This window comes from Amaranthus tricolor, chromosome 1, assembly GCF_026212465.1.
Source record: "Amaranthus tricolor cultivar Red isolate AtriRed21 chromosome 1, ASM2621246v1, whole genome shotgun sequence".
NCBI lineage: Eukaryota > Viridiplantae > Streptophyta > Magnoliopsida > Caryophyllales > Amaranthaceae > Amaranthus > Amaranthus tricolor.
Window position 1 is genome coordinate 26633464 of NC_080047.1, and position 11427 is coordinate 26644890.

Genomic DNA, 11427 nt, shown 5'->3' on the forward strand with positions numbered 1-11427 from the left:
ACTATTTGGTATATATTATTGTATTGAATTGGTTAGAATTTAAATTTATAGTCATATATGCTAGAAATACGTGCTAAGTTGCGATTTTAAGGGTTTTAAATCTTTTTTGGCACTTTCGCGCATAAAGTAGCTCAAACTTAGTTTGTTTTCTAGAAAAACTTGTTACACAACCCTATTTGGTATATATTATTGTGTTGAAGTGTTTAGAATTGAAAGTGATAGTCATATGCTTGAAATTACGTGCTATGTTGCGATTTTAAGGGTTTTTTAAGCTTTTTTGGCACTTTTCTGCATAAAGTAGTCAAACTTGGTTTGTTTTGCACGAAACTAGGCACATAACCCTATTTGGTATATATTATTTTGTTGAAGTGGATAGAATTGAAAATCATAGTCATATGCATAAAATTACGTGCTAAGTTTCGATTTTAAGGGTTTTTTAATCTTTCTTGACACTTTCGCGCATAATGTAGCTCAAACTAGGTTTGTTTGGCACGAAACTTGGCGCACAACCTTATTTGGTATATATTATTGTGTTGAAGTGTTTAGAATTGAAAATCATAGTCATATACTTGAAATTACGTGCTAAGTTGCGATTTTAAGGGTTTTTTAAGCTTTTTTTGGCACTATTGCGCATAAAGTAGCTAAAACTTAGTTTGTTTTGCACGCAACTTGGCACACAACACTATTTGGTATATATTATTGTGTTGAAGTGGTTAGAATTTAAATTCATAGTATATATTCTAGAAATTACGAGCTAACTTGCGATTTTAAGGGTTTTTAATCTTTTTTGGCACTTTCGCGCATAAAGTAGCTCAAACTTGGTTTGTTTTCTACGAAACTTGGTACACAACCCTATTTGGTATATATTATTGTGTTGAAGTGTTTAGAATTTAAAGTCATAGTCATACGCTTGAAATTACGTACTAAGTTGCGATTTTAAGGGTTTTTTAAGCTTTTTTGGCACTTTTTGTGCATAAAGTAACTCAAACTTGGTTTGTTTTGCACGAAACTTGGCACATAACCCTATTTGGTATATATTATTGTGTTGAAGTGGTTATAATTGAAAATCATAGTCATATGCATAAAATTACGTGCTATGTTTTGATTTTAAGGGTTTTTTAATCTTTTTTAACACTTTCGCGCATAAAGTAGCTAGAACTAGGTTTGTTTAGCTCGAAACTTGGGACACAACCTGATTTGGTATATATTATTGTGTTGAAGTGTTTTAGAATTGAAAATCATAGTCATATACTTGAAATTACGTGCTAAGTTGCAATTTTAAGGTTTTAAGCTTTTTGGCACTTTCGCGCATAAAGTAGCTCAAACTTGGTTTGTTTTCTAGAAAACTTGTTACACAACCCTCTTTGGTATATATTATTGTGTTGAAGTGTTTAGAATTGAAAGTGATAGTCGTATATTGAAATTACGTGCTATGTTGCGATTTTAAGGGTTTTTTAAGCTTTTTTGGCACTTTTCCGCATAAAGTAGCTCAAACTTGGTTTTGTTTTGCACGAAACTAGGCACATAACCCTATTTGGTATATATTATTTTGTTGAAGTGGTTAGAATTGAAAATCATAGTCATATGCATAAAATTACGTGCTAAGTTTCGATTTTAAGGGTTTTTAATCTTTCTTGACACTTTCGCGCATAATGTAGCTCAAACTAGGTTTGTTTGGCACGAAACTTGGCACACAACCTTATTTGGTATATATTATTGTGTTGAAGTGTTTAGAATTGAAAATCATAGTCATATACTTGAAATTACGTGCTAAGTTGCGATTTTAAGGGTTTTAAAGCTTTTTTGGCACTATTGCGCATAAAGTAGATAAAACTTAGTTTGTTTTGCACGCAACTTGGCACACAACACTATTTAGTATATATATTATTGTGTTGAAGTGGTTAGAATTTAAATTCATAGTATATATTCTAGAAATTACGTGCTAAGTTGCGATTTTAAGGGTTTTTAATCTTTTTTGGCAGTTTCGCGCATAAAGTAGCTCAAACTTGGTTTGTTTTCTACGAAACTTGGTACACAACCCTATTTGGTATATATTATTGTGTTGAAGTGTTTAGAATTTAAAGTCATAGTCATACGCTTGAAATTACGTACTAAGTTGCGATTTTAAGGGTTTTTAAGCTTTTTTGGCACTTTTGTGCATAAAGTAGCTCAAACTTGGTTTGTTTTGCACGATACTTGGCACATAACCCTATTTGGATATATATTATTGTGTTGAAGTGGTTATAATTGAAAATTGTAGTCATATGCATAAAATTACGTGCTATGTTTCGATTTTAAGGGTTTTTAATCTTTTTTGACACTTTCGCGCATAAAGTAGCTAGAACTAGGTTTGTTTAGCACGAAACTTGGGACACAACCTGATCAGGTATATATTATTGTGTTGAAGTGTTTAGAATTGAAAATCATAGTCATATACTTGAAATTACGTGCTAAGTTGCAATTTTAAGGTTTTAAGCTTTTTTGGCACTTTTGCGCATAAAGTAGCGAAAACTTGATTTCTTTTGCACGAAACTTGGCACACAACACTATTTGGTACATATATTATTGTATTGAAGTAAGTAGAATCGATATTCATAATCATATGCTTGGAATTACGTGCTAAGTTGCGATTTTAAGGGGTTCTATGCTTTTTGGCACTTTAGCGCGTAAAGTAGCTCGAACCTTGTTTCTTTTGCACGAAACATGGCACACAACACTATTCGGTATATATTATTTTGTTGAAGTGTTTTACAATTGAAAGTCATAGTCATATGCTTAAAATTACGTGATAAGTTGCGATTTTAAGGGTTTTTATGTTTTTATGGGACTTTTGCGCATAAAGTAGCTCAAACTTGGTTTGTTTTGCACGAAAGTTGGCACACAACACTATTTGGTATATATTATTGTTTTGAAGTGGTTAGAATGGAAAATCATAGTCATATGCGTAAAATTACTTTCTAAGTTTCGATTTTAAGGGTTTTTAATCTTTTTTTGACACTTTCGCGCATAATGTAGCTCAAACTAGGTTTGTTTGGCACGAAACTTGGCACACAACCTTATTTGGTATATATTATTGTATTGAAGTGTTTAGAATTGAAAATCATAGTCATATACTTGAAATTACATTCTAACGTGCGATTTTAAGGGTTTTTAAGCCTTTTTTGGCTCTTTAGCGCATAAATTAGCTCAAACTTTGTTTGTTTTGCACGAAACTTTGCACATAACCCTATTTGGTATATATTATTGTGTTGAAGTGGTTATAATTGAAAATCATAGTCATATGCATAAAATTACGTGCTATGTTGTGATTTTAAGGGTTTTTTAAGCTTTTTTGGCACTTTTTGCGCATATAGTAGCTCAAACTTGGTTTGTTTTCCCAAGAAACTCTGCACACAACACTCTTTGGTATATATTATTGTGTTGAAGTGGTTAGAATTTAAAATCATAGTCATATATATATAATTACGTGCTAAGTTTCGATTTTAAGGGTTTTTTAATCTTTTTCGATACTTACGCGCATAAACTAGCTTAAACTAGGTTTGTTAAGCACGAAAGTTGGCACACAACCTTATTTAGTATATATTATTGTGTTGAAGTGTTTAGAATTTAAAATCATAGTCATATGCTTGAAAATTACGTGTTAGGTTGCGATTTTAAGGGTTTTTAAGCGTTTTTGGCACTTTTGCGCTTAAAATAGCTCAAACTTGGTTTGTTTTGCTCGAAACTTGGCACACAACAATAATTTGTATATATTATTGTTTTGAAGTGGTAATATCATAATTATACGCTTGAAATTACGTGCTATGTTGCGATTTTTAGAGGTTTTATGCTTTTTTGGCACTTTCGCACATAAAGAAGCTCTGACTTGGTGTATTTGCACAAAACTTGGTAGACAACACTATTTGGTATATATTATTGTGTTGAATTGGTTTAGAATTTAAATTGATAGTCATATATGCTAGAAATTACGTGCTAAGTTGCGATTTTAAGAGTTTTAAATCTTTTTTGGCACTTTCGCGCACAAAGTAGCTCAAACTTGGTTTGTTTTCTAGAAAACTTGTTACACAACCCTCTTTGGTATATATTATTGTGTTGAAGTGTTTAGAATTGAAAGTGATAGTCATATATTGAAATTACGTGCTATGTTGCGATTTTAAGGGTTTTTAAGCTTTTTTGGCACTTTTCCGCATAAAGTAGCTCAAACTTGGTTTGTTTTGCACGAAACTAGGCACATAACCCTATTTGGTATATATTATTTTGTTGAAGTGGTTAGAATTGAAAATCATAGTCATATGCATAAAATTACGTGCTAAGTTTCGATTTTAAGGGGTTTTAAAGCTTTTTTGGCACTATTGCGCATAAAGTAGCTAAAACTTAGTTTGTTTTGCATGCAACTTGGCACACAACACTATTTGGTATATATTATTGTGTTGAAGTGGTTAGAATTTAAATTCATAGTATATATTCTAGAAATTACGAGCTAACTTGCGATTTTAAGGGTTTTTAATCTTTTTTGGCACTTTCGCGCATAAAGTAGCTCAAACTTGGTTTGTTTTCTACGAAACTTGGTACACAACCCTATTTGGTATATATTATTGTGGTTGAAGTGTTTAGAATTTAAAGTCATAGTCATACGCTTGAAATTACGTACTAAGTTGCGATTTTTAAGGGTTTTTAAGCTTTTTTGGCACTTTTGTGCATAAAGTAGCTCAAAATTGGTTTGTTTTGCACGAAACTTGGCACATAACCCTATTTGGTATATATTATTGTGTTGAAGTGGTTATAATTGAAAATTATAGTCATATGCATAAAATTACGTGCTATGTTTTGATTTTAAGGGTTTTTAATCTTTTTTGACACTTTCGCGCATAAAGTAGCTAGAACTAGGTTTGTTTAGCACGAAACTTGGGACACAACCTGATCAGGTATATATATTGTGTTGAAGTGTTTAGAATTGAAAATCATAGTCATATACTTGAAATTACGTGCTAAGTTGCAATTTTAAGGTTTTAAGCTTTTTTGGCACTTTTGCGCATAAAGTAGCGCAAACTTGATTTCTTTTGCACGAAACTTGGCACACAACACTATTTTGGTACATATATTATTGTATTGAAGTAAGTAGAATCGATATTCATAATCATATGCTTGGAATTACGTGCTAAGTTGCGATTTTAAGGGGTTCTAAGCTTTTTGGCACTTTAGCGCGTAAAGTAGCTCGAACCTTGTTTCTTTTGCACGAAACATGGCACACAACACTATTCGGTATATATTATTTTGTTGAAGGTGTTTACAATTGAAAGTCATAGTCATATGCTTGAAATTACGTGATAAGTTGCGATTTTAAGGGTTTTTATGTTTTTATGGGACTTTTGCGCATAAAGTAGCTCAAACTTGGTTTGTTTTGCACGAAAGTTGGCACACAACACTATTTGGTATATATTATTGTTTTGAAGTGGTTAGAATGGAAAATCATAGTCATATGCGTAAAATTACTTTCTAAGTTTCGATTTTAAGGGTTTTTAATCTTTTTTGACACTTTCGCGCATAATGTAGCTCAAACTAGGTTTGTTTGGCACGAAACTTGGCACACAACCTTATTTGGTATATATTATTGTATTGAAGTGTTTAGAATTGAAAATCATAGTCATATACTTGAAATTACATGCTAACGTGCGATTTTAAGGGTTTTTAAGCTTTTTTGGCTCTTTAGCGCATAAATTAGCTCAAACTTTGTTTGTTTTGCACGAAACTTTGCACATAACCCTATTTGGTATATATTATTGTGTTGAAGTGGTTATAATTGAAAATCATAGTCATATGCATAAAATTACGTGCTATGTTGTGATTTTAAGGGTTTTTAAGCTTTTTTGGCACTTTTGCGCATATAGTAGCTCAAACTTGGTTTGTTTTCCAAGAAACTCTGCACACAACACTATTTGGTATATATTATTGTGTTGAAGTGGTTAGAATTTAAAATCATAGTCATATATATATAATTACGTGCTAAGTTTCGATTTTAAGGGTTTTTAATCTTTTTCGATACTTACGCGCATAAACTAGCTTAAACTAGGTTTGTTAAGCACGAAAGTTGGCACACAACCTTATTTAGTATATATTATTGTGTTGAAGTGTTTTAGATTTAAAATCATAGTCATATGCTTGAAAATTACGTGTTAGGTTGCGATTTTAAGGGTTTTTAAGCGTTTTTGGCACTTTTGCGCTTAAAATAGCTCAAACTTGGTTTGTTTTGCTCGAAACTTGGCACACAACAATAATTTGTATATATTATTGTTTTGAAGTGGTAATATCATAATTATACGCTTGAAATTACGTGCTATGTTGCGATTTTTTAGAGGTTTTATGCTTTTTTTGGCACTTTCGCACATAAAGAAGCTCTGACTTGGTGTATTTTGCACAAAACTTGGTAGACAACACTATTTGGTATATATTATTGTGTTGAATTGGTTAGAATTTAAATTGATAGTCATATATGCTAGAAATTACGTGCTAAGTTGCGATTTTAAGAGTTTTAAATCTTTTTTTCCACTTTCGCGCATAAAGTAGCTCAAACTTGGTTTGTTTTCTAGAAAACTTGTTACACAACCCTCTTTGGTATATATTATTGTGTTGAAGTGTTTAGAATTGAAAGTGATAGTCATATATTGAAATTACGCGCATAAACTAGCTTAAACTAGGTTTGTTAAGCACGAAAGTTGGCACACAACCTTATTTAGTATATATTATTGTGTTGAAGTGTTTAGAATTTAAAATCATAGTCATATGCTTGAAAATTACGTGTTAAGTTGCGATTTTAAGGGTTTTTTAAGCGTTTTTGGCACTTTTGCGCTTAAAATAGCTCAAACTTGGTTTGTTTTGTTCGAAACTTGGCACAAAACATTAATTTGTATATATTATTGTGTTGAAGTGGGTTAGAATTTAAAATCATCATAATATGCTTGGAATTACGTGCAAAATTGCGATTTTAAGAGGTTTTAAGCTTTTTTGGCACTTTCGCGCACAAAGTAGCTCAAACTAGGTTTATTTAGCACGAAACTTGGCACACAACCCTATTTGGTATATATTATTGTATTAAAGTGGTTAGAATTGAAATCATAGTAATATGCATAAAATTACGTGCTATGTTTTGATTTTAATGGTATTTAATCTTTTTTGACACTTTCGCGCATAAAGTAGTTCAAACTAGGTTTGTTTAGCACGAAACTTGGGACACAACCTTATTTGGTATATATTATTGTGTTGAAGTGTTTAGAATTGAAAATCATAGTCATATACTTGAACTTACGTGCTAAGTTACGATATTAAGGGTTTTTAAGCTTTTTTGGCACTTTTGCGCATAAAAGTAGCTCAAACTTGGTTTGTTTTGCACGAAACTTGGCACACAACACTATTTGGTACATATATTATTGTATTGAAGTAAGTAGAATTGATATTCATAATCATATGCTTGGAATTACGTGCTAAGTTGCGATTTTAAGGGGTTTTAAGCTTTTTGGCACTTTAGCACATAAAGTAGCTCGAACCTTGTTTCTTTTGCACGAAACATGGCACACAACACTATTCGGTATATATTATTTTGTTGAAGTGTTTACGATTGAAAGTCATAGTCATATGCTTGAAATTACGTGATAAGTTGCGATTTTAAGGGTTTTTATGTTTTTATGGGACTTTTGCGCATATAGTAGCTCAAACTTGGTTTGTTTTGCACGAAAGTTGGCACACAACACTATTTGGTATATATTATTGTTTTGAAGTGGTTAGAATGGAAAATCATAGTCATATGCGTAAAATTACTTTCTAAGTTTCGATTTTAAGGGTTTTTAATCTTTTTTGACACTTTCGCGAATAAAGTAGGTCAAACTAGGTTTGTTTAGCACGAAACTTGGCACACAACCTTATTTGGTATATATTATTGTGTTGAAGTGTTTAGAATTGAAAATCATAGTCATATACTTGAAATTACATGCTAACGTGCGATTTTAAGGGTTTTTAAGCTTTTTTGGCTCTTTAGCGCATAAAGTAGCTCAAACTTGGTTTGTTTTGCAAGAAACTCTGCACACAACACTATTTGGTATTATATTATTGTGTTGAAGTGGTTATAATTCAAAATCATAGTCATATATATATAATTACGTGCTAAGTTTGGATTTTTAGGGTTTTTAATCTTTTTCGATACTTACGCGCATAAACTAGCTTAAACTAGGTTTGTTAAGCACGAAAGTTGGCACACAACCTTATTTAGTATATATTATTGTGTTGAAGTGTTTAGAATTTAAAATCATAGTCATATGCTTGAAAATTACGTGTTAAGTTGCGATTTTAAGGGTTTTTAAGCGTTTTTGGCACTTTTGCGCTTAAAATAGCTCAAACTTGGTTTGTTTTGCTCGAAACTTGGCACACAACAATTTATATTATTGTTTTGAAGTGGTAATATCATAATTATACGCTTGAAATTACGTGCTAAGTTGCGATTTTTAGAGGTTTTATGCTTTTTTGGCACTTTCGCACATAAAGAAGCCCTGACTTGGTGTATTTTGCACAAAACTTGGTAGACAACACTATTTGGTATATATTATTGTGTTGAATTGGTTAGAATTTAAATTCATAGTCATATATTGTAGAAATTACGTGCTAAGTTGCGATTTTAAGGGTTTTTAATCTTTTTTGGCACTTTCGCGCATAAAGTAGCTCAAACTTGGTTTGTTTTCTAGAAAAATTGTTACACAACCCTATTTGGTATATATTATTTTGTTGAAGTGGTTAGAATTAAAAATCATAGTCATATGCATAAAATTACGTGCTAAGTTTCGATTTTAAGGGTTTTTTAATCTTTCTTGACACTTTCGCGCATAATGTAGCTCAAACTTGGTTTGTTTTGCACGAAACTTGGCACGTAACCTTATTTGATATATATTATTGTGTTGAAGTGTTTAGAATTGAAAGTGATAGTCATATGCTTGAAATTACGTGCTATGTTGCGATTTTAAGGGTTTTTAATCTTTTTTGGCACTTTCGCGCATAAAGTTGCTCAAACTTGGTTTGTTTTCTAGAAAAATTGTTACACAACCCTATTTGGTATATATTATTTTGTTGAAGTGGTTAGAATTAAAAATCATAGTCATATGCATAAAAATTACGTGCTAAGTTTCGATTTTAAGGGTTTTTAATCTTTCTTGACACTTTCGCGCATAATGTAGCTCAAACTAGGTTTGTTTGGCACGAAACTTGGCACACAACCTTATTTGGTATATATTATTGTGTTGAAGTGTTTTGAATTGAAAATCATAGTCATATACTTGAAATTACGTGCTAAGTTGCGATTTTAAGGGTTTTTAAGCTTTTTTTGGCACTTTTGCGCATAAAGTAGCTAAAACTTAGTTTGTTTTGCACGCAACTTGGCACACAACCCTATTTGGTATATATTATTTTGTTGAAGTGGTTAGAATTAAAAATCATAGTCATATGCATAAAATTACGTGCTAAGTTTCGATTTTAAGGGTTTTTAATCTTTCTTGACACTTTCGCGCATAATGTAGCTCAAACTAGGTTTGTTTGGCACGAAACTTGGCACACAACCTTATTTGGTATATATTACTGTGTTGAAGTGTTTTGAATTGAAAATCATAGTCATATACTTGAAATTACGTGCTAAGTTGCGATTTAAGGGTTTTTTAAGCTTTTTTGGCACTTTTGCGCATAAAGTAGCTAAAACTTAGTTTGTTTTGCACGCAACTTGGCACACAACACTATTTGGTATATATTATTGTGTTGAAGTGGTTAGAATTTAAATTCATAGTATATATTCTAGAAATTACGTGCTAACTTGCGATTTTAAGGGTTTTTAATCTTTTTTGGCACTTTCGCGCAACTTGGTTTGTTTTCTACGAAACTTGGTACACAACCCTATTTGGTATATATTATTGTGTTGAAGTGTTTAGAATTTAAAGTCATAGTCATATGCTTGAAATTACGTGCTAAGTTGCGATTTTAAGGGTTTTTAAGCTTTTTTTTGGCACTTTTGTGCATAAAGTAGCTCAAACTTGGTTTGTTTTGCACGAAACTTGGCACATAACCTTATTTGATATATATTATTGTGTTGAAGTGGTTAGAATTGAAAATCATAGTCATATGCATAAAATTACGTGCTAAGTTTTGATTTTAAGGGTTTTTAATCTTTTTTGACACTTTCGCGCATAAAGTAGCTAGAACTAGGTTTGTTTAGCACGAAACTTGGGACACAACCTTATTTGGTATATATTATTGTGTTGAAGTTTTTAGAATTGAAAATCATAGTCATATAATTGAAATTACGTGCTAAGTTGCAATTTTAAGGGTTTTTAAGCTTTTTGGGCACTTTTGCGCATAAAGTAGCTCAAACTTGATTTGTTTTGCACGAAACATGGCACACAACACTATTTAGTATATATTATTGTGTTGAAGTTGGTTAGAATTTAAAATCATCATAATATGCTTGGAATTACGTGCAAAATTGCGATTTTAAGAGGTTTTTAAGCTTTTTTGGCACTTTCGCGCACAAAGTAACCTCAAAACTAGGTTTGTTTAGCACGAAACTTGGCACACAACCCTATTTGGTATATATTATTGTGTTGAAGTGTTTAGAATTGAAAATCATAGTCATATACTTGAAATTACGTGCTATGTTTTGATTTTAAGGGTTTTTTAAGCTTTTTTGGCACTTTTGCGCATTAAAGTAGCTCAAACTTGGTTTGTTTTGCACGAAACTTGGCACACAACCTTATTTGGTATATATTATTGTGTTGACGTGTTTAGAATTGAAAATCATAGTCATATACTTGAAATTACATGCTAACGTGCGATTTTAAGGGTTTTTAAGCATTTTTGGCTCTTTAGCGCATAAAGTAGCTCAAACTTTGTTTGTTTTGCACGAAACTTTGCACATAACCCTATTTGGTATATATTATTGTGTTGAAGTGGTTATAATTGAAAATCATAGTCATATGCATAAAATTACGTGCTATGTTGTGATTTTAAGGGCTTTTAAGCTTTTTTGGCACTTTTGCGCATATAGTAGCTCAAACTTGGTTTGTTTTGCAAGAAACTCTGCAACAAACACTATTTGGTATATATTATTGTGTTGAAGTGGTTAGAATTTAAAATCATAGTCATATATATATAATTACGTGCTATGTTGCGATTTTTAGAGGTTTTATGCTTTTTTGGCACTTTCGCACATAAAGAAGCTCTGACTTGGTGTATTTTGCACAAAACTTGGTAGACAACACTATTTGGTATATATTATTGTGTTGAATTGGTTAGAATTTAAATTGATAGTCATATATGCTAGAAATTACGTGCTAAGTTGCGATTTTAAGAGTTTTAAATCTTTTTTGGCACTTTCGCGCATAAAGTAGTTCAAACTAGGTTTGT